Consider the following 26,550-nt stretch of genomic DNA (forward strand, 5'->3'; position numbering starts at 1 on the left):
ACACACACACGCACACATTCCTCGTGTGCATGTGTGTACACAAATACAAAAAATTAACAAATTACTAAAAAGACATTAAATAACTCCTAAACACTTATTTTCCTCCTTCAGTCTCTTTAAAACCATGGTACCTGTCACACAGAGAATGTCTATTATTTCTTTAATCTTTATTTTCATTATTATTTTAACTTACGTATGTGTGTTTTTGGATGGGGAGTTGTGCATGTGAGTACAAATGTCCTTAGAGACCAGAGGGGTTGGACACCATGGAGCTGTAGTTAGAAGCAGTTGTGAGTTGTGTTGGTCCTTGGAACTGAACTTCTGGTCTTCTGGAAGGGCATCAAGCATTCTTTTTTTGTTTGTTTAATTTTTGATTAAGTTATTTATTTACTTTACACTCTGATTGAAGCTTCCTCTCCCTCCTTTCCCACCATTTATTCCTCTCTTTTTCAGAAAAGGAAGACCTTCCATGGATATTAATTAGGCGTGGTTTATCAAGTTGCAGTAGGACTTGGCACATCTTCTACTGAGGCTGGATGAGGTAGCCCAGTTAGGGGAACAGGATCCAAAGGCTGGCAATATAGTCAGAGACAGCCCCTGCTCCTGCCTACGTCTGTCCTGTGCATGCTCTCTGGTTGGCAGTTTAGTCTCTATGAGCCGTGATGGGCCCAGGTTAGTTGATAATGTAGGTTTTCTCGTGGTGTCCTTGACCCATCTGGCTCCTTCAATCCTTCCTCCTCTTTCCCAAGATTCCTCAAGCTCTGCTTAATGTTTGTTTCTGAGTCTCTGCATCTGTTTCCATGAGGTGCTGGGTGAAGCCTCTCTGATGACAGAAGCTTAGCTCCTGTCTGGAAGTTTAACAGAATATCATCAATAGTGTTGGGGGTGCTTCTCATGGCATGGGTCTCAAGCTGGCCAGTCACTGGTTGGCCATTGCCTCAAATTATGCTCCATCTGTTACTCCTGCACATCTTGTAGGATGGAAAAATCTAGGGTGTAAAGTTTTATGGCTGGGTTGGTGTCTGAATCCCCCCATTGGAAGTCTTGCCTGGTTACAGGAGATGGCTGGTTCAGGCTCCATATTCTCTATTGATAGGCGTCTAAGTTAGGGTCACCCTTATGTATTCCTGAGAGTTTCCATTGTTCTGGGTTTCTAGCTCATCCCAGAGATGCCCCCACATCCAGTTGTCTCTCCTAGTACCTTCTCCCTCCCTCCCCACCCCACCTCATCCCTTCTGTAACCATCCCCATCCCTCTCGCACTCAGTTCCCTCCCTCTATAACCCCCAATGTCTAATCTATCCCCCCTTCTCTGTGACATTCAGGCATCCCCCTTTGAGCCCTCCTTGTTACTTTGCTTCTTTGGGTCTGCATGATTAGCCTGTAGTTTAAGACTTAGAAGTGAGTGCTTACTATGTTTGTGTTTCTGGGTCTGGGCTCTCTCAACAAGGATGATCTTTTCTAGTTTCATTCATTTGCCTGCAAATTTTTTTTTTTTTTTAGGTTTTTTTTTTTTGTTTGTTTCTTTTCTTTTTTTTTTTTTTATTAACTTGAGTATTTCTTATATACATTTCGAGTGTTATTCCCTTTCCCGGTTTCCGGGCAAACATCCCCCTCCCCCCTCCCCTTCCTCATGGGTGTTCCCCTCCCAACCCTCCCCCCATTGCCGCCCTCCCCCCATAGACTAGTTCACTGGGGGTTCAGTCTTAGCAGGACCCAGGGCTTCCCCTTCCACTGGTGCTCTTACTAGGATATTCATTGCTACCTATGGGGTCAGAGTCCAGGGTCAGTCCATGTATAGTCTTTAGGTAGTTTGCCTGCAAATTTAATGATTTATCTTGTTTTTAACGTCTGAGTAATACTCCATTTTGTAAATGAACCATGTTTTTAAAGTCCATTCTTTGAAGAACATCCAGGTTGTTTTCAGCTTATGGCCAATATGAATAAATCTGCTATGAACATAGTTGAGAAAGTGTCCTTGTGTGTACAGTGGAGCATCTTTTGGGTATATACTCAGGAGTGGTATAATTGGATCTTGAGGAAGAACTATTCCGGATTTTCTGAGAAACTATCAGATTGATTTCCAAAGTGGTTGTACAAGTTTGCACTCTCACCAGCAATGGAGGAGTGTTCCCCTTGTTCCACATTCTCACCTGCCTGTGCTGTCACTTGTTTTTGATCTTAGCCATTCTGACTGGTGTGAGAAAGTAATCAGAACTGTTTTGATTTGCATTTCCTAGAGGAGTAAGGGCGTTGAACATTTCTCTAAGTGTTTCTCAGCCATCAGAGATTCCTGTGCTGAGAATTCTGTTTAGATCTGTACCCCATTTTTAATTGGGTTATTTGGCTTGTTGATGTCTAGTTTCTTGAGTTCTTTATATATTTTTGATGTCAGCCCTCTATCACAGGTAGGGTTGGTAAAGATCTTTTCTCATTCAGTAGGCTGTCATTTTGTCCTATTGACCGTGTCTGTTGCCTTACAGAAGCGTTTCAGTTTTTTATGAGATCCTATTTCTTAATTGATGATCATTGTGTCTGAGCCTTTGGTGTTCTATTCAGGAAGTTGTCTTCCGTGCCAATACATTTGAGGCTATTCCTCTTGTTTCCTTCTAGCAAATTTAGTGTATCCGGTTTTCTGTTGAGGTGTTTGATGCACTTGCACTTGAGTTTTGTGTAGTGCGATGAGCATAGATCTATTTGCACTCTCTCTGCTGACATCTGGTTAGAGGAGCACCATTTGTTGAAGATTCTTTTTTTTCCATTGTGTCATTTTGGCTTCTTTGTCAAAACTTCGGTGTCTGCAAGTGTGTGGATTTACTTTTGGTTCTTTTATTTGATTCCATTGATCATCTTGTCTGTGTTTGTGCCAGTGCGCAGGTTTCATTACTACTGCTCTGTAGTACTGTCTGAGCTCAGGGACACTGTTACCTCCAGAAGTTGTTTTACTGTACAGGATTGTTTTAGCTACTCTAGGTTTTTTCATATGACGTTGAGTATTGTTCTTTCAAGGTCTGTAAAGAATTGTGTTGAAATTTTGATGGGAATTTTATTGAACCTGCAGATTGCTTTTTGTAGGATGGCCATTAAATTCTTCTTAAATTTCTTTCTTCGAAGATTGGAAGTTCTTGTCATACAGGCCTTCACTTGCTTGGTTAGAGTTAGTTATATTATTTGTGGCTATTTTTAAGGGTGTTGTTTCCCTAATTTTTTTCTCATCTCATTTGTCATTTGTAAATGGGAGGGATACTGATTTTTTTGAGTTAGTTTGGTAACCATCGACTTTGCTGAAGGTGTTTATTAGCTTTAGGAGTTCTCTGGTAGAATTTTTGGGGTCACTTATATATACCAACTTATCATCTGAGAATAGCGATACTTTGACTTCTACATATCCTGTAGTTGTCTTAGTTGCTCTGTCTAGAACTTTAAATACTATGTTGAACAGATAGGAAGAAAGTGGACAGCCTTGTCCTGTCCCAGTTATTGTAGAATTGCTTTAAGATACTTTCTGTTTAATTTGATGTTGGCTCTTGGCTTCCTGTACATTGCCTTGGTTGTGTTTGGCTATGCACCTTGTATCCCTGATCTTTCCAAGACTTTTATCATGAAGGGGTGTTGGATTTTGTCGAAGGTTTTTCAGCATCTAATGAGATGATAATGTACTTTAACAAAATTTTCAGTTTGTTTATATAGTGGATTACATTGATGGATTTTGTATGTTGAACCAATCTACCTCTTTGGGATGAAGCCTACTTTATCATGGTGGGTAGTGTTTTGCATGTGTTTTTGAATTCAGTTTGACTGTATTTTATTGAACATTTTTTGCATCCATGTTCATAAGAGAGATTGGTCTGAAATTCACTTTCCCAGTTGAGTCTTTGTGTAGTTTATGTATCAGGGTAACTGTGGCCTCATGAAATTAACTCTGTCTCTATTTTATGGAATAATTTGAGGAGTATTGATATTAGTTCTTCTTTGAAGGTCTGGTACAATTCTGCATTAAAATCATCTGGCTCTTGGATTTCTTTTGGTTGTGAGACTTTTTTTTTTCTTTTTCCTTTTCCTTTTTTTCAGAGCTGGGGACCGAACCCAGGGCCTTGCACTTCCTAGGCAAGCGCTCTACCACTGAGCTAAATCCCCAACCCCGGTTGTGAGACTTTTAATAAGATTGTTTCCACTTCCTTGGGGGGTGGGTCATAGGTCTATTTAGATTGTTTACCAGACCTCAATTTAGCTTTGGTAAGTGGTATCTATCAAGAAAATTGTCCATTTCATTTAGATTTTCCAATTTTATAGGTTTTTGAAGTAACGATTCTTGAATTTCCCCAATGTCTATTGTTATATTCCCCCTTTTCATTTCTGATTTTGTTAATTTGGATACTGTCTCTCTGCCTTGTAGTTTGGTGAAGGGTTTGTTTATCTTGTTGATTTTCTCAAAGAACTAACTCTTTTTTCATTGAATTTTTGAATTATTTTGTTTCTATTTTATTGATTTCAGCCCTGAATTTTATTATTTTCTGCTGTCTACTCCTTTTGAGTGTGTTTGTTTCTTTTTGATCTAGAGCTCTCAGTTGCTCTACGTTGCTAGTAAGAGATCACATTAATTATTTTTATGGAGGAACCTAATGCTCTAAACGTTCTTCTTACCACTGCTTTCATTGCGTTTGAGTATGTAGTCCCCTCATTTTCACTGAAATCTAGAAAGTCTTTAATTTCCTTATTTCTTCCTTCTCAGTGGTCATTTAGTAGAGAGTTGTTCAGTTTTGATGAGTTTATAGACTTTCTGTTGTTGTTCAAGTCCAGCTTCAATCCATGGTGATCTGATAAGATACATGGGGTCATTTCAACTTTCTTGTATCTGTTGATGTATCTGCTTTGTTTTGTGATGTGCTGAGAGGTGTATTCTTTTGTGTTTGGGTGAAATATTCTGTGGATGTTCGTTAGGTCCATTATTTCTCTGTTTAGTTTCTGTCCAGATGGCCTGTACATTGGTGAGATTCAGGTTGAAGTCTCCCATTCTTACTATGTTGAGTTCAATTGTGTGATTTAAGCTTTAGTAATGCTCCTTTTATAAATGCGAATGCCTTTGTATTGGGGAATAGCTATTCAAAACTAGATGACATCTTGGTGGATTTTTCCTTTGGTGAATATGACGTGTCCTTCTTTATCTCTTTTGAAGTCTACTTTATTAGATATCAGAATGGCTACTTCAGTTTGCTTCTTGGATTTATTTGCTTGGAAAATCTTTTTACAGACCTTTGCTTTGAGGCAATGTCTATCTTTGATGTTGAGGTATATTTCTTTCTTCCTTTTTCTTTTTTTTTTGAGGTATATTTCTTATATGCAGCAGAATGATGGATCTAATTTTTTTTTACATCTATTCTGCTAGCCTGACTTTTTATTGGTGGATTGAGTCCATTGATATTGGAAGATATTAAAGACCACTGATTCTTACTTCCTATTATTTTGATGGTGGTGGTGGTAGTGTGTGTGCCTGTGCGTGTGTGTATGTCCCTTTTTTTGGTTTTGCTATGTGAAATTATTTATTTCCTGTGTGTTCTTGGGTGCAGTTAACCTTGCTGGGTTAGACTGTGTTTTTTTTAGTATCTTCTGTAGGGCTGGATTTGTGCACAGATATTGTTTAAATTTGGCTTTGTCATGGAATATCTTGTTTTCCCCATCTGTGATGATTAAAAGTTTTGCTGGGTGTAGAAGTCTGTGAGCTGGTCTCTTAGGGTCTGCAAGACATCTACCCTCTGGCTTTTCAAGTCTATGTTGAGAAGTTGGGTGTAATTCTAATAGGTCTGCCTTTATATGCTACTTGGCCTATTTCCTTTGCCGATTTTAATACTCTTTCTTTGTTCTACATATTTAGTGTTTTTATTATTATGTGGTGGGAGGATTTTCTTTTTCAGTCTAATCTATTTAGTGTTCTATAAGCTTCTTGTAAGTTTATAGACATATCTTTCTTTAGGTTATTGAAATTTTCTTTTATTATTTTGTTGAAAATATTTCTGGGCCTTTGAGCTGGGAATCTTCTATTCCTATCCCAAATTTTCTAGATGTTTTGTGTCAAAACCTTTTTAGATTTAATATTTTCATTGACCAATGTATTACTTTTTTTCTGTAGTATCCTCTACTCCTGAGATTCCATCTCTTGTATATGGTGATGGTTGTGTCTGTAGTTCCTGTTCTCTTACCTAAAATTTTCAATCTCTAGGATTCACTCAGTTTGTGTTTTATTTATTGTTTTTATTTCCATTTTCAGGTCTTAAACAATTTTGTTCATTTCTTTCACCTATTTGATATTATTTTCTTATATTTCTTTAAGGGTCTTATTCATTCCCTCCTTAAAGGCATCTCTCATCTTCATAAGATTTGATTTAATGTCATTTTCTTGTACTTCATCTGTGTTTGGATATCAAGGGCTTGATGTGTTCAGATAGCTGGGTTCTGGTGGTACCCTATTGCCCAGGCTTTTGTTGATTGTGTTCTTATTCTGGCCTTTAGAAATCTGGTTGCCCCTGATACCGGCAGGCCTCCAGGAATGCAGGCAGAGCTGTGGGCCAGAGACTGGAGCACAGGGGAACAGGCACAATTTACTGCTTTTGCATGTGCCCCAAGAGGACCTAGCTGACAAGCACTTGAGTTGGGGGTGGTCATCCAACCTGGCTGTCTCTGATGTAGACAAGCCGTTTAGAGTATAGGCAGAGCCATGGGCTAGAATATAGAGCTCAGGAGACATTGCATCAAGAATTCTTAACCACAGACTCATCTCTCTAGCTCCTTATTTCTTATTCTTTCAGATGAAAGTCAAAGATGAGATGAGAGGTGAGAGGGGACGCTCAAAGCCATGAACACTGGAGGGAGGGTACCCAAGGATATAGAAAGACATGTACTGTTGTAGAGCCATGACTTTATTGTGATTGTACTAAGCCTAGTTTAGAAGCTGGGACTTACTGGAGAATTCCAGAGTATTATTTAGATTCTGCCATAAAAATATTTATTGTAGTTTAGCATTGAAACAACTTGGAGTGTTGACACTTAGAGAAAGAAAGTATTCCCTTTAGACATTTTTTTCTAAGTTATAATTCTTAAGTGGGGGAAATGTACTCTACAAAACACTTTGGAATTTTACAATGCTTGTTAATTCGCCGTAGTGTACTCAGTTCACAGTGGCAGTTCTGATGGAAATGAGACTGTGGGTATTTCTATTAATGGTCATTACACTGAATATTAGTCTCCTCAGAATTATTAAAAACCTTTGGTTGCTTTTCAAGTTTTCCCTGCATCCACCTTTTTGGCAAGGGATTAACAACACTCCACAAGGCACTGCTTTATAGAAACAACTTGAGGTTTTACAAAATGGCCCTTTTTGCCTTATCTAACGTGTTTACATAAGAGTTCTTCAGAACCAGGTCAAGTTATACTGTGGGATAGGAAGAAAATATGTTTCCCCTAAATAGCCAGAATTTAATGAAGGTTTTAGAACTCTGCTGATTTTAGAATCCAGTTATCAGAGGAGTTAGAAATGCTAACTACCTGACTTGGTCATACACATTATATATGGGTACCAAACTTACACCCCAAACCTCATTCACCAGCACAACTGAAGTAGCAGCAAAAAAGATTCACTTATCATAGTTACATAATAGGTGGTTACTATCATTTTTCTCCCAAAGCTAGAGTACTTTAAATAAAAGTGACATTTTCTTTTTTTTAGCTCAAAAAAGTCAGGAAAGGAATTGAGTGCTACCTGATATCTTCTGATATCAGGCATCTTTTCCCTTATTATTTGTATATTATATTTTATTTATGATAATGATAATTCAATGGATTAAAATCCTATTTAGATACAGTTTAGGTAGTCCATTATCATGGCGGGAAGCATGGCAGAATGCAGGCAGACATGGTGCTGGAAAAGGAGCTGAGAGCTCTACATCTGGATCAGCAGGCAGCTGGAAGAGAATGTGAAGCACTGGGCCCAGCTTGAGCTTCTGAAACCTCAAAGCCTCCCCTCCCTCTGCCCGGAGACACATTCCCTTCTCTTAAACCCACTCCAACAAGGTCACATGACTTAATCCTTTCAGATAACACCACTCTCTGCGAGCCTGTGAGGGCCTTTTTCATTCTGACTACTTCAGCAACAATTCAGTCATTTGCAAAGAATCTTTTCCTTCTGTGTCATATTTAAAGGTAATTTAATTAGGATTTGACCAATGCAGTTGATCCCATTTGGATGCCTACTGTTTGTCCATTCCTATTTTCTTAAATCACGGAGAGTAGCAAAGCTGATTGTAGCTTAGGAATTCACTCGGCATAAGCCGTGGATATATTGGAATTTTTGTTTTTCAGAAAAGTGTATAGAGAACATAAGTTTAACCTACACCAGCAGAGGTAGTAATCACAGAAGCATGCATGCACACATGCACCTATGTACGCACACACATGCACTCTCTCATACTTTTATGCAACGGTCACCCAACAAATGGGCGAATATTCATGGGATATACTTTATGATGTTCTAAGCATTGGAGACAGGACAGTGAACACGACAGGCAGTGCCCCCGTTTTCTGGGAAACTTATATATCCTATACCAGCAGAAAAGATTAGGTGAAACAGATATGTCGTGCCAAGAAATGGCAAAGACTTCAGATAAATAATTGTCCAAGTATGGTGAGTGGTTCCTTCAGGGAGGTCCATTCTCCTGTGATCCTGAGGGTGCTCCGAGACGCTGTCTACGAGGAGCTGACATTTGGGCAGCACTAGGGGAACAAGGAGGAGACAGCTACATGTAGAGCTGGGAAGGACCCCACGTGTGGTAGCCCTCTGGAAGGCGTGGACTGCCGTGGTGCACTATGGGAATGGCCTAGAATGCAGGCCTGTAGGCTTGGTGGCAGAGGGTCTCCCTGTCAGGTCAGGGGCAGATGGCGGTAAGGTGTTTACAGATGTTTTTTTCCCAACAATCTGCTTCATAATATCACTGACTACTGTAACCCACGTATGTTCACACTGCATTTTGATGTCGCGTGTTCTCCACTCTTCAATAGAAACGAGATGGCTGTGGTAACTGCTGCTTCTTCGTGCACTGTAATTATATTGTCACAGAGACAGAATATTTCTGCAGCTTCTTTTTTTCCTGAATTGACTTTTTTATTTAAAAATTATTTTTTTTACAAATCATTTTCTGATACATGAAAAAAAATTCATAGATTTCATAAAAGGAAAAAGTGACAAGCTTGTTACATGGTGATAAATTTAAAAAATGTTCTTAAGTTTTTTTTTTTATAGTTGTCCTACCTTTTAATATTTTTTTTTCTAGAGAGGAGCACAATACCCAAAGCATTTAAATTCACTGCACTAATTACAGTTTAATCCACCCCTTGAAAATGAAGTCTAAAGGCACAGAGGCCACGTTTTAAGGCAAAAATGAGTCAACAAAGGTAAATTATGTAATTATATCAAGAAACAGGATAAAAAAGTAGGAAGACATTGAAAATTTTCGAGAATATTATGTATTACACCTTCTTGCTTTAAATTTACACAGTCCAAAATACACATGGAAGATAACTTTATGTTTATTTGATTCCTATGAGTATGTGTGTATATATGTATGTGAAATGTGCATGTTTATCAAGTAAGGTATTGTCACATTAGGCAAGATATCTGCATGCTAGAGTAAACCTATCTTATTCTAAATTGTTTTCCATGTTTGTGTGGAAATAGTGTAGCGTTTGGTTATTCAGAGCAGAAGTCAGCCTCGTCGGCTCACTAGTTAACAAAACACTTTCAGACATGTCGTCCCGAACACCGAGTCTTGAGGACTCACGGCCCAGGTCTGGTGGGCTGCCTTTTCAGCACATTCTTCTCCTCATTGCCTACCTATCTCTAATTCTGACAGATCTGAAACATGGCCGCCTTTAGAAGCCTCACTGTTCGGATGTCTCTCGATATCAGAAGGAGCTTGTCACGTAGTTCTAGTTGGATGATCTGAAAGCCCAGTCTCACTTCTTTGTTTTATGGTCCCACGCAGCTTCTGCTCTGTCTCGTCTCCTTTCTCCCTCTTATCTGAAGCTGGGCTTGGATGTAGAGTTGCAAGATCACCCAGAAAGGCTAAGACACCCACAATCATGGAATTGTGGCATGGATCCTTCAACTACCAAAGCAAGTCCAATAACTTCTTACTATTCGCTTGTTTTTTCTTTTTTCTTTTTGGACAAGTTTTTAATGTAGTTCACGCTGACCTTTGACTTGCTTTCTAACCAAAGATGATTTTGAGCTTCTGGTCTTCCTGCCTCCACCTCCCTGGTGCTTAGGGTACAGGCACACATCACTGCCTACTTTGTGAGCTGCAGAGGATGAGAAGCAACCCAAGATTTGGGCCTGCTAGGCAAGCATTCTACAACTGAGCTGCATCCCCAGCCTCTCTGGGACTTTTTGTATGCAAATAGATAATCCTTCCCTTTGCTTGTTTGCATATGTTTATTCTTTACTGCTCTGATAAAACACCAGGACCCAAGAAGTTTATCAAAGAAAGGGTTTAATTGGGCTGAAGGTTTCAGAGGGTTAAAATGGGTGATGGTGGAGTGAAGGAGTGGTGACTGGAACAGCTGAGAGCTCACACCTCAAATTGCAAGAAAGGGAAGAGAGAGCACACTGGAGGTGGTGTGGTGGTGAAGAGGCTTTTTAGGACCTCCAGGCCACTCCAGACTCACATCCTTCAAAAAGGCCACACCCCCTAATGCTTCCCAAGGGTCCTATTAACTCAGGACCAGGTAGCTGTTCTCATTCAAACCACCACACCACGAAAGCTATTCAGAATGTATAATTTGTATTTTACCTTAGAATTTCAGTGATTTGATACATAGTCATACAGTACATAGGTGACAATATTTGGCACCTAATAAACCATTGGATTCTGTATTTTGAACTAATTTTTACTATGTCATATTATTCATATCATGTAGTTGGCTTAGCATCCTGTTTATATATTTCTTTTTGTTCTTAGAGAGATTCTGTCTAAATTGATTGAAATATTTTTTTCAGAGCATTGGCCAAGATTCCTTATCTATTGATTTTTCCCACAACACTTGAAATAATACTGAAACATCAGTGCGCCAGACACAGGACAGGGTCAGCAGACGGCTCCTGTTTTGTTGAAGATTCATCTTGCTTCGGACAGTAACTCTTTGGCAGAAGCAACCTTCTGCCGTCAAGCTCCGGATTTCTATTTTCGACTGTAAAAATTAGAAGTTGTAGTCATTAATTTTAACAAGTTATTGAGTTTATTTTGGACACTAACTCTTTTGCAGAGAAGGAACCTAACTGCCTTCAAACTCCAGATTTCTATTTTCGACTGTAAAAATCAGAAGTTGTACTCATTAATTTTAACAAGTTATTGAGTTTACCTTACATCGATAGTGGAGCCAGGTGATGGTGCGAGAATGATTAGCAGACATGGGAGAGCCTGGCAGTGTATGCTGTTCTCTCTGTTGTCATGTTGGACATCAACATGTCACAACACTTTGACTTTTTCTTTCTTCTTTTTTTTTTTTTTTTGCCCTATAGCAAGGGTTCAACACATTTTTGGAGATTTATCAAAATTAAAACACGAATATTTCTGGGGAACTGGCTCTATTGTTATAATATAATTTGATACTTCAATGGCTTTTAAATATATGTCTGTAGAACCACAATTATGCTGGTGATTTGGGTAGCAGCAATTACCCAGGCGAGCAGCTGCAGCTGTGTACAGCTAGGCTGAAGTCACTCACTGCCCCTTCCTGAGCCCTGTGCTTCCCTTCTGTCAGAGAGCCATCCCGAGTTTCAGGATAAAATAACCCAGATCTTTAAACAGGTGATGCATTAACATGTAGGGAGGACATTATCAGAATGTTCTTATATATCTTCAGACCCATGATTTTGGGTTCTGATTTTCCAAGTTTGGGATTCCCCCCTTTTTTGTTGTCATAGACTATCATCCATAAATACATAAACCTCTCCAGATGACGGAATGATTCAGCAAGTTGGTGGTATTATTCGGGCCAAGAGTGAATCCTTGAGTTTGGAGAGTGTTAGGGTGTTTGTCCCTCTCTTTCTTCCCACTTCTTTATCTTGGGTGTGTGAGGAGTGTGTGTGTGTGTGTGTGTGTGTGTGTGTGTGTGAGAGAGAGAGAGAGAGAGAGTGTATATGTGTGTGTGTGTGAGAGAGAGTGTATATGTGTGTGTGTGTGGGAGAGAGTGTATGTGTGTGTGTGTGTGAGTGTATGTGAGAGTGTGTGTGAGAGTGTGTATGTATGTGTGTGGGAGTGTATGTGAGAGTGTGTGAGAGTGTGTATGTGTGTGTGTGGGAGTGTATGTAAGAGTGTGTGAAGGGTTGGGGATTTAGCTCAGTGGTAGAGCGCTTGCCTAGCAAGCGCAAGGCCCTGGGTTCGGTCTCCAGCTCTGAAAAAAAGAAAAGAAAAAAAAAAGAGTGTGTGAGAGTGTGTATGTGTGTGTTACTGTTTAGCCACTCTATCTATGTAGAGCTGAGGCTAGTTCACATTCCTTCCATTTTTATTTTTACTGCATTGTTCACTATGTACACAAAATAGTAACTGAGACCATGAACGGAATTAAACATACTCTGTAGTGCTTGTGGCAGGAAGAACATTCTAGATACCATTCTCTCTCTCCTGTTGTTGACTGCCGTGTAAGGATGCTTGCACACTTTCCAAAGCAGCGCTGTTCTGCTGTGTGTTTTATGGATAGACTTTCCATTCCAATGGGAGGCACTAAGTCAGAAATGTCTGCTTTATTGAAAATGGTTTGCACTACACACTTACATTGTGTTTCCTATTCCTCCCTAGAACCATAAACATCTAAAGGCTAACATTATTTTGTTTCAATAGTTCAGTGGGAAACTATATCTGATAAGTAAATGAAACATAACTGAAGAATTTATTCTCTGAGTCCTGTTAGTATTCTAACCTCATAAACACACTTCTCTAAATAACATAGTCTATTCTAATATATGGTATAGACATCCTCATGGTAGAAAGAGGGTACAGATATAGAGATTTTTATTGTACATAACATACACAAATCTAAAGCAGAAAGAAATGAACCTACTAACACTTCTGGTTAGAAAAATTACAGTTGAAATCAGAATGAGCCAACCGAAAGATTTTATGGCTACATAATTGTTATTAAATTAGCAATGATGTCTAACAATAAAGTATTGAGTCTTTTGTCTGTAGTGCTAAATAACTTTATAAACAGGCCACACGCATTGTCATTCTGAGCATTAGTCTGCCCTTACAGAAGACTTGCTTTTCTGTAGCAACACCTTTCGGACTTCTTTGCAAGCAAAAAGTCTAAGAACACCATTTCCTTCTCTGGAGAACAACTTTTATCTATGCTGTAAATGGCAAGGAACTAGTGAGAGAAATACACCAGGGCACGATAGTCAGCCATTGCAGGGGAGTCTCAGCGACTCTGTGCTCTGTACCAAGGGAAGAGGCCAAGCCAGCAAGATGGCTGCTGTCTTACGGTTTCTATTGCCGTGAAGAGACACCATGACCTTGGCAATTCTTATGAAGGAAAATATTTAATTGGGGCTGGCTTACAGTTTAGAGGTTTAGTCCGTTATCACCGTGGCGGGAAGCATGGCAGCATCCAGGCAGACAGATGTGGCACTGGAGAGGTAGCTGTGAGTTCTGCATCTGGATCAGCAGACAGCAGAAAGAGATCGTGAGTCAGCCTCTAGGCCTGGCTTGAGTTTTTGAGATCTCAAAGCCCACCCACAGTGACACACTATAGGTGTCCAACAAGGCCACACCTACTCAGAAAAGGCCACACCTCCTAATAGTACCCCTCCCCATGAGCCTGTGGCGGCCATTTTCTTCCAGGTTACCACAGGTGCTGACTGGCTTCTTGGACCAACCTTCCATTTTGGCTTGTTCTGGCTCCTTTAAGAGATGAGATGAATACCTTGCTGCCCAAATAAACAAGTCTTCAAAGGACCTTGGAAACCTTTCTAGCTCCAGCCAACAGATTGGGGTCATATCATCTGAAGCTACAAATTAGAAAGTCCTAACTAATCCTTCTGTCGGAATTTGATCATGGTGGCGATGGGAAGTCACGTCCGTGACTGCTAACATGCTGTCTGTGTTGGTTACGTCTGTTGGGACCATCTTTCGTTTGTTCATTTGTTTTTCTGAAACATGAAGTCCTTTAATGAGTGGGAGTGCCTCAGGATGGGTCTACCATTAATAAGCATACAACAGGGGATGGAGCATTTAGGGAGGTGTTACATCCTTCTGGTTTGCTTCAGTTTTTCTACTTTGAGACCAGTGTGTGTGTGGTTGTAGCTATTTACCATTTTTGAGTTAATCTCATTCTGTCCGAGTGAGAAGGCGCAGAAGGCTAAGAGAGAATGATTTACTACCTTCTGGGGATCTACCTTCTGGGGAAATTTAAGTCTATACCTTCTATTTCTACAATACGTTCATTTATTAAATTACAATCAACCATTTGCGTGCAGAAAAATCATGAGAATAGAACAAAAAGACAAGTGCCCTTTGACCAAGATCTCTTAGAGGGAAAGTGTCATGTTTAAATAATCTTTATGCTTCTAGCACTTTTCACCATGCTTAGCACTTAAAGACTCAATTAATGTTGGCAGAATTAAAGGAAACAAGGGCGATAATTGGGTCAGAAAACACAGCATCTGAATATAGATCTTCCCTCCCGACTGAACACCCAGTGTAACTCTTGGTTTGCCAGAGGCTCAAAGCAAACCTAGGGAATTACGTGTTTCATAGTATCTTAAAAATAATGAAGTCAAAGACTTTTCTGTCCCCTGGCTGTGAGGAGAGGTCTTTACATGGATCTTAACGTAAAGAATATCAACCATCTAGTCAATAGCAGTTTCAGAGGCGAGAGAAACATCCGCCATACTGAAATTGCTCACACCGACTTCCTGATAAAGGCCAGGGTGTAGTCGTCCATCACATTTCTTTGGAAGCGCGTTTGTGGTCCAGTGAGAGTTCAGGGAAGTTTCTCAGCAGAGCTGACCGTTAGAGGCAGTTACAGTGACGCTGCTTCCATGTCGGCAGGGTGACTAGTGTCATTTGCTGATAATATTTTCTAAGCAAGTACAGCTGCCTTACCCTTATTCTTATTTGACAAGGCAAAAGGACATAGCGACAGTTCAAGGAAGTTCACAGAGACATTTGTACGTGTGTTTGTGTGCATGCGTGCATGCGTGTGCATGTGTGTATGTGACAAACTTTAATCATGCACAATCTTAGGTGAAAACCTAATGTATAAAGGGGACAGAGTGAGACTGATCTTGACGGACCGTGAATAAAAGACGGAGAAGCAGCAGAGAGACAGTGACTTCTGGTTTCCAACCAATACCGAGGCCTTCAGGATTCCTGAGAATGCCCTGGCACGCAGTTCAAAAATCTGTTTCTAAAGTCTTTAGTGTTGCCTAGCTCTTGCCTTTGACCGTTTAATGGACGTGTGTTTTAACTGAAAAGCCAAGTCCTATCTGTGATAATTATTTTTTTAAATTTTTATTTGGTGTATATTTCCCATATAAACTAGAAATTATTGAGAAAAGACAGTGAAGAGTCTGAGGAAACATGACTGGGATCCATAGAAGGAAGGCACGGGATGGATGGATAAATCTTTCTGCCCGACAACAGAAAGCAAACTAGGCATAAACAGTGCTACCAGTGTGCTCACCTGGCATGTAGCTCAGGCTAGATCTTTTTCAGATCTGTACTGAGATTCTGGCTGTTCTGATTCGGTCTTCACCCAGCTCTCCTCAGGGTCAGGCTAAGAGTGTGAACCCCTCCAGCTGAGGTGTACTGGTTACACGAGGCCTGGGGCTGAATCTCAAGGAAACCTATGTGTTCAGTGGGCTCATGGAAAGAATAAAGAGGGAAAGGTTTTAGGCTGCGATGTCTGAAAACATCAATGAATCCCTGACAAGGGGGAACCAGAACTATATTAGGAGATACCTGATTTTTTCTTCTACTGAGAAGGACATATTAATTAGCATTTGTACTGTTGAGTTCTAATTGAGTATATCAGGTAAATCAGTATAAGATTAGTCAGGATGAGGGAGACAAGATCCTCTTATCTGTGCAGTTCTTATTGGTTCTGTAAAGAGCTCACACTTTACCGAGAGGCAGCTTCTCTCGAGGACCTCAGGCTCTGTCTAAACAGAGTTCCCAAGGGAGGATTATCAAACTAGAGTCTGGAATCTGATTGTTTTATCTTAAAGATAGTCCTTATCAGAGGTATTACTGAGACCACTCAGGGCATAGGGTAGCAGTCTCTGTGCCTCTGGGAGCCTTAGATCATGTTTCCAGGTATAACAGAATATTGAGCCGCACTGTTTGCGATGTGTCTTAGCTTTAGGGACAGGATTTCAAAGCTAGGCTCAGGGAGATTAGGCATCTCTCATTCTTAGGAGAGTCACCAGGATGAGGAAATGCATCCTTCATACAGGGCGGAGAGGCCTGAACCTTGCTACAGTCAGGTCTTTAAACAAACGTCCTTTGCAGAGGAACAGATGGAGTTTGATATCATCATGCTGAGTGAAACCGGGCAGACTCAGACAAGTGTCACACGTTTTTATTAAGTGATAAATCCAGGTTTAAATTATGTGCATCTATCTGTCTATACATATGATGCAGAACTAGAAAGGGGACCTTTGCATGGAGTGGGGTGGGGGTAGTGACTAGAAAGAGGAAGGAATAAAAGGAGGGCAAATATGAGCAGAGTACATGTGTATCTATGAAGGTGTCATAACAAAGCCCTACTTTGTCACCAATTAAAAGAGTAAAGAAAAAAATAGCCTGCTAGCCCAGAGCATCCTAGCACGCGGTGACGTGGAGTATAGATGACATTCTGCCACCAGATAACAGGAAGGGCTGCTTTTGCCTAATCTTAATGTTGTCTCGTTTTAAAGGTTAGAATCTCCTCTCTCATTAATCCAGAACGTGCAGAGATATAGGTGAAGCTATTCATTGTTGCTTTGTCCTGCATCCCAAAGAGTGTCTTGTAGTATCACGAGAATACTGGCTCGTGGCGTGAGCTCTCAGCGAAGGTTTTAGCCTCTCTTTAATTTTCCAGCATTTCATTTTCACTTCACTCTTAAATTTTCCAGCATTTCATTTTCACTTTAATATTTTAATTTCAAGCTATTGTTACAAACCTCTAGCTTATTTTAACCTTTCCTGTTCTGTGGTAGAAGGACAGAGTCATCCTTTTCCAGAGCTAAGGTGATCTTACTTTGCTATGCTCCCCTGAGGCAGAAGTGATAGGCAGAGACGACATTCAGACATAATTGCATGTCTCTGTAGAGGAAATTCTAGAAGAAGTTCCTCTTTTGATATTTGGTCGAAGTGTTAGATGCCAGGCTGACACAATACGGGACAAAGGTTTCTTGTAGAAGCTTGGTGACATTCACCCTCTCCATGAAATGCAGCTTCTGGAGAAGAACATATATATCTCGCTGACAAAAACACGTGGCATTTATAATTTGCCTGTTCTTTTCCAAACCTCTACCTTACTTGGCTCGAAAAATCTATTAAATCTATTAATTTATTAATAAGATGATTTATCAACATAAGGAAGCACTGGAATTTTAAGGGATACCCTGTCCAAAGACACAGACAACAAATCAAGAGGAGACGTTGAATAGGGTTTCAGGAGGAATATGACTGAGGAAAATAATCAGATTTCTGCTACTTCTGCCGGGGTTGCCGTTTCTAACTGCTACATATAACACATGAATGACCTGTAATGGGAATATGCTGGCATGTGGCTCCAGGTATGTTACCTTGGACATGTTTAATAGAGACCGTATTAGTATTTTATAAAGGAATAGAACTGTTAGTATGATATATGTAATATATAATGAATATATCTAAAAAGAATATATATTATACATAGGTATGTGTACACACATACATATATATACATATAGACACAAGAATACATGTAGATACATATATGAAAAGATTTTTTTTTATATCGGCTTACAGGATACCATTCAGATAGTCTAAAAATGTCAGTTTCATTCTGGGGAGGCCAAGAGTCTGATCGTTCAGTCTATGAAATTGGATGTTTCAGTAATCCAAGCCTGTCACTGTAGATCTAAAAGATTCCTGGAGATCAACTGGTCTTTAATCCACTTTGGAAGCCTGAGGACATTGCTTCCAACATGCATGAAGGGATGCTGCAGCTGCAGGTAGATGAACTTGTCAGGGCAAGGAGGTGAAAGGTTAACATTGTCTTCTATGTTCTTTTATCTGGGCTTTCACGGAAAGTGCCACTGAGATTTTGGATAGTCCCTCTGCTTCAAGTGATGGGATCAATAAAACCCCTCATCGGAATGCTCAGCAACCTGGGTTTTAGTTGATTCCAGGTACAGTCAGTCTCTTGACAACCACGATCAGCCACCACAGAGCCCCTCAGAAAACTAGTCATGCGTGTAGATTATTTCAATAATGGACAATCTAAGCATTTTCAGAGGGATGAATAAGAGTTATAAAAGACAGGGTTGGGGATTTAGCTCAGTGGTAGAGCGCTTGCCTAGCAAGCGCAAGGCCCTGGGTTCGGTCCCCAGCTCTGAAAAAAAGAAAAAAAAAGACTATGGACTTCTCACTCTTGGTGCCCATCAAGAGATGAACGAAGTGTAGTATAGCTACACAAGGGACAGACATTTTTTAAATAATCATTTTATCTGTTTACATTTCAAATGATATCCCCCTTCCTGGTTTCCCCTCTGTAATTCCCCATCCTATCCTCCCTCTCCCCCTCCCCTCTTCTCTCTATGAGGGTGCTTCTCCACCTATCCACTCATGCCTCACTGCTCTAGCATCCCCCTATGCTGGGGCATCAAGCCTCCATAGAACTAAGGGCCTCCCCTCCCATTGATGCCAGATAAAGTCATCCTTTGTTACATATGTAGCTGGAGTCATGGGTCCCTCCATGGATACTTTTTGGTTGGTGGTTTAGTCCTGGAAACTCTGGGTGGTCTGGTTAGTTGCTACTGTTCTTCCTACATGTGGAGTTTAGATTTCAATAAGAGATGTGAATGTATGAAGACTGTGTATTAATTGGCAGAAGGGAGGAGGTTAAGACAAGCAAGGGATGAGCTGGATGTTACCATAGCATCCAGGATCACATATGCAAATACCACCATGAAACCCATTATGCTATAGAATTAGTTTTGGAAGATTGGTTGGGTATATTACATAGATCTCTTGCCAGAATGCTTGCCTAGCATACATGAAGTTCTTGGTTTGAGCCCCAGCATGGCTCAAAATAAGTATGGTGACACATGCCTGTGTTCCCACTAATTGGGAGGTAGAGGCCAGAAAAGTAGCAGCTCAAGGATGCCTTTGGTGGCATAGAGAGTTTGAGGCAAACCTGAGCTACATCAGAGACTGTCTCAACAACAAGGTCATCTGATTCTTCGCAGGCTAAATGTGATATAAGTAATGGAGTATGTTGGCCTTGGCACTGAGAGAGCTCTTTGTGTTTCTGAGCTTAAAGAGTTATGGGGCTGGGGATTTAGCTCAGTGGTAGAGCGCTTACCAAGGAAGCGCAAGGCCCTGGGTTCGGTCCCCAGCCCTGAAAAAAAGAACCAAAAAAAAAGAGTTCTGAGATTTTTCTTTTTAAAGTGAACATGTGATGAGAGCATCACATCCTGAAGCAAACAACGAGGCCAGAAAAGTAAAGAGGAACAGTTGCCAGAGCAGGGGGCTCGAGGAATCACAGAGAAGGGAATAGCTGGGTACATGCGATCCAGTCAGAGAAAAGGGAATAGGCATAGTCTTTAGGGAAGGAGAGGGAGGTAAATATGGAGGGAGGAGGAAGAATAACAGTAGGAATGAATGCCTGAGAGTGGCATGAGGATCCAAGTATTAACTATCTAAAAACTCCCACGATATGTGTAATTCTGTGTATAAACACACACATGAAGTTTAAATAAAACTTTATCATCCGGACTGACAATGTTCCCAAGAGTCAAAGACAACCTAGCAGAAATCCTAGTGCCAGGCATGAGATGTCTTCTTTTGAATTATTGGTCAGGGTTGTCCAAGCAGCACAATGCACATCAGAGACAGGGTCTAGAGGCCCCTGGTCTGGAACTGACTTGAAAGACTTCTCCCTGGAGATAGAAGTCACCACGAAAGCTTCCAAAGGAGGAAAGCAGCTAAAATTTTATCCACTCATGATGTCAACGAACCCCAATAATGACTAGCATGGCATGGTAACCCCATGGATGCAGTAGTGGCATGCATACCTTGGCGATAACCCACTGCTGTCTAATTGGACTTCAGATCCATTCAACAGAAGGAAATCTTACCTGGTCCTGGAAACCTGGCCAACTACTCAAGGCTGTGAAGTTGTGAATCTTGGAGAAGAACCTAAAACCACCACTCCATGGAGCCTTCATAATCCCTAATTACATGATAATTATTTGTCCTTATACATAATCCCTAATTACATGATAATTATTTGTCCTTATACTCACAGGTATGTGTAGTCCTCATCCATCATCAAAGAAACTTCTCTTTGCCATAGATGGAGACCATCGCAGAAAACCACAACCAATTGAAAGGCAGAGCAGTGGAGTCCAGTCCCAGTGGATACATCTACAATACTGCCCCCACTGCTAAGGCTCAGGAAGCATTGCAGAAGAGGGAGCACAAAGATTGCAAGGGCCAGAGGTTCAGAGAGTTTGCCAAGTGGTGGCGTCTCTTAGGAATGTTAGAAGCTGCACTCATAAAGACTTACCAACATGCCCCCCTGACCATGCGCTGAACAAGGGCAGCAGCAATAGACATGCAAAGTAGATGGAGGAGTCCAGTGAGGCTGCAGGTAGCTAAGGAATGCTGAGAGTGGGAGGAGTGGTCTTCAACGGGGAAGAGCATGTTAACTGGTTATCCAATATCAGTTAGCCTTGAAAACATACATACTACATTATGAAAATGGATAGATATATATTATATGTTATGTATATAATATGTTATATATTATATAACAATGGAAAAAGAGGACATGAACATGAATTTGAAAGAGAGCAAGGGAGTATATATGGGGGGATTTGGAGGGAAGAAAGAAATGATGTCATCCTTTTTTATTGGATATTTTCTTTATTTACATTTCAATTGTTATCCCCTTCCCCAGTTTTGTCTCCAGAAATCCCCTATCCCATCTCCCCTCCCCTGTTCTATGAGGGTGCTCCCCTTCCCACTCACCCACTCCCTCCTCCCTCCCCACCATGGCATTCCCCTATACTAGGTCATCAAGCTTTCACAGGACCAAGGGTTTCTCCTTCCATTGATACCCAACAAGGCCACCTTCTGTTATATAATCTTAAAAACAAAAGAAAAAAATCTAACAAAACGATAATATATACAAAAAATTTAAAGAAAAAAAGCACCTGAAAATGCAGGTTGGAGGGATCATGTTCCATGGCTCTCCCCAGTGGGGGAATGCCGGGATTTGAATCCCAGCTATATATTTGCTTATTTATATCTTTAATGTGGTTATTGACTTCTGGATGCACCATTGTGTTATGAATAATTAAATTAATCTTAAACAGTTTCACTATCTCTGGTACTCCCTTTTGATTAAGGATAGATCTGTTTATATTGCTAAGAAGTCACTTAGATGTAAGGGGATTCTGGTAACTTAAAGTTATCTTTCTTCTAGAAATGCCACAGGAACCTTATCTTGAGAGAGCAGTGAGAAACTTCCCTGGGATACCTCTCCTCCTTAGAACCATGCTCTGCTCTCTTCTTTTGCAATTTTGGTATAGCTGCCCTGCAGGATTCCTCAGTATTGGTTGTCTGTCCAGTGGAGTGAAAAGGGTAGTGGTATTTGGAATTCCCGGCTGTCTACCAATCTTCAATTCTGAGTGATAAGAGGTAGCTGACCAGGCCCTGCCTCTCCTACTCAGTTTTGTGCAGTTTCTCCTTCGTTCTGCTCTGGAGAATTTCATCTGCTCCACAAGTGTTAGCTGAGGGATTGGTGTAGGTCATGTTGGGCATCGGGGATGGGAACATTGACTGGGTGCTTATAGTTGCTATTTTTTTTTCCATTTTATATATAGTAGAACTTAGCTTTCTTCAGACATAAGTTCATAAAGATAGTAAGTTATTTAATCTCCATATCTGCCATTTCTTTATTCATAATAGATGAGACTGATAACACTACTACCACAGATGGAAATAAAGTGCCTTCATATTGGATGTCCAGGATAGCATGAAAAACTGCACTAGTGGACACCTGCAACCACCACAGCATCGATGACAGAGTGACAAAGAGAGTGTCGTATATTTAATTAGGAAGATGTATAGCTGCCAGAAGCATCAGAATTGAGAGTGAACACGGCCCTCCCAGTCTCAGCTAAGTAGGTTAACTGGGACAAGCATCAGTCATACCTAAAGGTAAAGGGGGGTCCTGCAAGACTAGCATTCAGCTTCCTGTGTTGGAGATGGATGGATCTCTTCAAATTCCTCTCTCTCTCTCTCTCTCTCTCTCTCTCCCTCCCTCCCTCCCTCCCTCCCTCCCTCCCTCCCTCCCTCCTCCCCTTCTCACCCTTCCCTCCCTTCTTCCCTCCCACATTTTTCCCAGACAGGGTTTCTCTGGGTAGACCTGGTGTCCTGGAACTCCCTCTATAGAACAGGCTGGCCTCGAACTCAGAGCTCTGCCTCTGTCTGCCTCCTGAGTGCCGGGGTTTCAGGCATGCACCATCACTGCCCAACCTTTGAGTTATATCCCTTAATTTCCCCAGCTTTAAAAATTAAAAAACAAAAGCATTTGAAACAGAGCCAAATCAAGAGACTGTTCACTTTAAGGGATGAAACCACAGAGCCTCCACATTCATTAAAGTTTTCCGTTTGAAGCAGCAAAGAGCCAGGCCAAAATTCTTTGTTTGAAAATTATGAACAGCAGTTCCTTGCTTCACCCTAGGCTCGCAGACAGTTCTTGCTTAAAGCATACCCGTAAGATCAGTGAGGGATGATTTCCCAGTTCAGGTTTAGTTGGTTATGACCTTATTATGAAGAGAATGCATATTTTCATATATTTAAAGTGCACACACCCATATTTTGAGATAAATTACCTACCCATGCTTTTTTTTTTTTAGAAGTGTTTTAAAAATTTACGGTAGGAAAATTAGGAACAAAGGTTTCTGTTCAGCTTGTCACTTGTATTTCCCTGACTCCATATATAACTTTGTCTTTTTGTGCAATCAAACTTATGCTCCCATTGGGCCTTCATAAAGCAAAGTGTATACAGGTACATTATATTCATATAGAAAAATCTCTGTTGAGCCAATGGAGAAGCTACATAAGCAGGTAAAATATTCTACTGTACGAATGTTCTCTCTCTCTCTCTCTCTCTCTCTCTCTCTCTCTCTCTCTTTTGAAGTATTGTCTGTCAAATCTAACCGTCACACATAACAGGCAAGTGCTCCACCAGCTAACTTCAGCCCTAGTCCCACCTAATTTCACCTTTCTTTCTCTTGTATGAGTTTACACAAAATCAGAATATCTTAAATAAAAAAAATGACTAAAAGTAAAAAAAGAAAGAAAGGAAATTGTAAACAGCAAACCCCAACGTTTATTCTTTAAGAGCAGGGAGCGAGACGTAGAAGGTAAAGCCTCTCTGAAGAACCTGCTCCACAGGGAGGCTGTCACCAGCTGTCTTAAGTCCCTTGAGAGAGGAGCTTACAGACACCCTACCTACAGCCAGCCTCCATCCCTCCAGAGCTGTGTAATCAGACTCGTGGATGGAAGACACAGGTCCTGGGAACACAACCTTGATGTGTGTGAGTTTTCCGTCTTCTGCGATGCGTGGGGACTTGGAGCGTCTCTTTCACTATGGAAGGATGACCCTGGCACTTGAGTAACTATGATTAGAAGACTAATAGCTCCGAGCAAACACTTTTCTTAGCTTCTCTAAGCCTATTTCCTAAGCAGTAAGAGCTATTTTAGAGCATAAACAATCATAAGACGTTAAAGGGACAGTAAACATAAGCATGGCCCAGGGACATGGATCATGGTAGATTATAAGCGGGGCATTCTCCCCTGCAATTCATACTTAGCAGGGCTAACCTCCTCTCTCTTCATTCTAGACTGTTTGATCCCACCCATCTTCCAGGTCTTTGACTGGACATGGATGGTCTTCTTTGATTGGTCATTCTCTTAACCTTTCGTTTTCCTCCGGGAGGGAGGAATTCATTAGATGCACAGAGAACTTGGAACTGGATGGGGCTGGGTGAAAGCTTGTGGCTAAGGGGTCGGAGGGAGAAAGTAAAACTATGTAGCACGTTGTATGGAAACGGAAGCAGACACTGAGGCAGGGTGAGGTGTGAGATACTGATTAGGAATCTGTCCCTGTGAAGGTTAAGGAGGGAACAGAGTTGGGTAGGGGGAGATGAGTTGTGATGCTGACCAAAGAAAATTGGTCATTGGAGTGAGTATTTACTGTGCACTTCAGTAGTCCCGAGGTGATCATACCGTCTAGTTTCTCGCGTCACGACCTTTGATCATCGGTTAAACAGATAGCACCAGAAGAGGTTGGTATCCAGTAAGGAGTTATCTGGGACTGATAGAATTCCTCCAAGAGTAGATAGCTAACTTCACGTAGGGCAGGAGGAAGTCTTTGGGTGTCTCCCATAGTGTTCTTGAGTGAAGAAAACTGTAGCTCCCGTTGCAGGCGCTCGCTCACAAAACCACTTACAATCTGCAGACATTAGTCTGGGCAGGCAAGGATAAAAATTTAATCCTATGGCTAAATAATAGGAAACTGTTAAAATATTTACAGTAAAATCTGCCAAGTAGCCAGGACAAATCTCTTCATAAAACACATTTACCCAAGATCACATCACGCTCCGAGGAAATAAAATACAGACTGTGATTGTGGCATTGTCTTTCTAAAGTCTATATTAAAAAAGGACAAGCAAACTAATAAATGACACTGTCCTTTCTCTTGGTCTTTCCTCCCACACCTTTAAAGGAAGAGAAACCAATATTTATCGAGTGCCCACAATCTCCTGAAATGATGGTTGAATTGGGAGTTGGGAGACTATTTTCATCCTGGCACAGTCATTGTGTGACCTTGGGCAAGTCACTGCTTGAGTCCAAACCTCACATCCCTTATTGCTACAGTAAGGACACTGGGTTCCATTCCCTCCAGCTCTCCTGTGCTGTGGTCTCGGAAGACATGGACGCCTTTCTTTGAAAGGTGGACTCCTTGGGCCTTTGTCCCCTGCTATGAGTCAAGCAGCCTACCTTACCAAGATGTACGCTACCCATTGCCTAATCTATGAAGCAGGGGACCTGTTTCTGTGGGACAGACATTGGCGGAGGTGTCTACATCCTATCGTCAACCAGAAGGGACTTGAGTGTCCGTGTTTAGCCTTAAATTAGAACTGTGTATAAACTGTAAAATGGGGGAAGGCACAATCTAGAGTCGTTTGACGCCTTTGTGTTGTGCCTTTTCCATCGCTTGTAACTTGCCAGGCGGCTGCTCTGGCGAGTAATGTTTTACTTTACCGCTTTAGTCTCCTGTGGGGAGGATGAACTGAGAAATGCTTGCATACCTGTGACCCTCAGTCATTCTACCAGGACTCTTCAGTTTGCAGCAGGCATCGGGTGCTCGTGTTGAAAGGGCCCTGGGTAATTATGACTTTCAAAGGCATTAAATTATATTTTCTCCCTTATTTGTCTTTATTTTCCCTTGGCATATCTTTTAACAATTGATTGACAGCATTACTTTCTGGGTTCGTCTTAAAGGTGAACAGCGTTGGCAAGCCCTTCCGTTTAATCATATCTAACCGTTTCATACAAATGTATGGTTTATTCATTTATATCCTTAATTATCCTGCAAGAATGAAAGAAAATTGTTTTTTCACTTGATTCTTTAGGTGTCATGAAGTCTATTAATTCTGCGACACTCATTGAATTCAGGAGAATGCTGGCAAGCCTGTTTAAAAATGTAAATCTTACACCTCCTCTGGAAAAAAAATGTTATTTTAAATTAAAATGTACTTTTCTGTTTCTTTTGTGTCACATGTCCTGAGTGGCGCACTGACCGGAGAAGAAGTCGCGAAGCAGCCATTTGGTTGTACCATGGGAGGCCAAACTTTGCTGAGAACTGCATGCTCACTCAGTGGCAGGCTCTAACTGGCACTGAGCAGCTTGCTGTAATGCCCAACCCCCTCCATCCCCATAGCAGTCGCCGTATGACTAGGCTTTAGAAGATAGACTTACAGTACCAGCGGCTGTTTATTCTTTCATTCTCGGAAGCGTGGCTGTGTACCTATGCTGTGGCTGACACTGGTCTAGGAAGTGGAGTCAGAGCAGCAAACTGTCTGTCAAAAATCCCTGCGCTTATGAGACACATTCCACAGGGAGAAGAAAAAAAAAGAATCTAAGCAAATAAGTTGCACGAAAGGTACATCAAGAGCTAAGGTGTGTGACAGGAAACAATGAAGAAGGATGAAAGAACTGGGACTGTCAGCATAAAG

General features: G+C 41.0%; 1 protein-coding gene across 5 annotated transcripts in view; it reads left to right on the forward strand.

Annotated features, from left to right (window-relative positions):
- Positions 1-26,550, forward strand: part of Tafa2 (TAFA chemokine like family member 2) — a 475,889-nt gene that overhangs the window by 37,563 nt on the left and 411,776 nt on the right. For 2 of the 5 annotated variants that reach the window (XM_063264600.1, XM_063264597.1), the window contains exon 1: positions 1,817-26,550. The exons of the other annotated variants lie outside the window; for them this stretch is intronic. The gene's annotated coding sequence lies outside the window, so the exon portion shown is untranslated. Of the gene's footprint in view, positions 1-1,816 lie in introns of those variants that run through there. 5 annotated transcript variants of the gene reach the window in all.

Source organism: Rattus norvegicus, chromosome 7 (assembly GCF_036323735.1).
Source record: "Rattus norvegicus strain BN/NHsdMcwi chromosome 7, GRCr8, whole genome shotgun sequence".
Taxonomy (NCBI): Eukaryota; Metazoa; Chordata; class Mammalia; order Rodentia; family Muridae; genus Rattus; species Rattus norvegicus.